The sequence below is a fragment of the Coenobita brevimanus genome, chromosome 3 (genome assembly GCF_032717465.1).
Source record: "Coenobita brevimanus isolate Jiangsu-jjx chromosome 3, ASM3271746v2, whole genome shotgun sequence".
NCBI classification, from domain to species: domain Eukaryota; kingdom Metazoa; phylum Arthropoda; class Malacostraca; order Decapoda; family Coenobitidae; genus Coenobita; species Coenobita brevimanus.
The window spans coordinates 4,421,841-4,423,162 of record NC_136956.1 but is presented as its reverse complement, the minus strand read 5'-3'; the positions used below and the strand labels follow the sequence as shown (position 1 = coordinate 4,423,162).

The following is a 1,322-nucleotide window of genomic DNA, read 5'->3' as shown; positions in this document are numbered from 1 at the left end:
AACAAACTCTCATTCCTTTTCTGTCCAACTCTCTAATGCAGGAGTTAACCGTTACTCTCAGTCCTTCATTTACGCAACAGGTCAGCTCTGGAACTGTCTCCCTCTGTCTGTATTTCCTACTTCCTATAATCTCTACTCTTTCAAACGCAGTGTGTCCAGGCATCTCGAATTGAACGGATCTTGAATTTGGCTCTCTTTTGTATTGTTTTTGTTTTGTTTTGTTTTGTTTTGTTGGAAGGAACAGTATGCGGGCTTCTGGACTTTGGTTACTTCTTTCTTGCATTGAAAAAAAATATATATATATATGAGTGAAAAAGGTGTTGGAAAGGTTCTTCTTGAACGATGTTTATGAGAATGTAGACTTCCATCGTCAGAACGTCCAAAAACGTTTCTAAAGCCTAAATAGACCGAAGACTAGTTTTAGGACTGGCTTCAGTTTTATTGACAGGTAAAGCTGAAATGCAGAGGGACCTCACACTGGAAGTATCTCATTCAGGATTGAAAATCATCTTCAAGCCAATATGGCAATGACTCGACTGAGTGTTGTGCATCAAAAACTGAACTCATATTTAAATCAGAATCAATTAAACACGACTCTTCAAATGACTGTGTACCTGACGAATCACGCCACTTCTTGGCTTTGCGTTTAAGCTACCTGAAGAAACATTCCATACACAGAAACCCATACCTACAACTGACACAATGACACTTTAGGAACAATAGCAACGTATATATATATATATATATATATATATATATATATATATTATTATTTAAGTTCTTTATTTACCATATATTATATATATATATATTATTTAGGTTCTTTATTTACCATATATATATATATATATATATATATTCATTCATTGCCAGACGCCATGTATCCCAGACAGGGTGGCCAAGGGCTTAGAGTTAGTTGTTTTACAGGGAGGGGCACTAATCCTCCACCAACCCCACTTGACGTAGGGATGCCAACAGCATCTGGTGTTCCCAGGCGGTCACCCATCCAAGTACTAACCAGACCCAACGTTGCTTAACTTCGCTGATCGAACGGGAAGCGGTGTACTCAACGTGGTATGGCCGTTATATATATATATATATATATATATATATATATATATATATAATTTAGGTTCTTTATTTACCATATATATATATATATATATATATATATATATATATATATATATATATATATATATATATTATTTAGGTTCTTTATTTACCATTCACTACATGCCCCAACACTCTGGGGAACACTGTCCCTGAAGGCCAAGCGGGGAAGGGTGCATGAGAGCGAGAAGTAAAAATTAATCGGTATC

At 35.6% G+C, this 1,322-nt stretch overlaps 1 non-coding gene across 1 annotated transcript; it reads right to left on the bottom strand.

Annotated features, from left to right (window-relative positions):
* Nucleotides 1-969: 969 nt before the first annotated feature.
* LOC145394417 (5S ribosomal RNA) lies at nt 970-1,088 on the bottom strand. The gene has a single exon (XR_013896418.1). It is a non-coding gene; the product is annotated as a 5S ribosomal RNA (ribosomal RNA).
* Between the last annotated feature and the right edge of the window lie 234 nt (nt 1,089-1,322).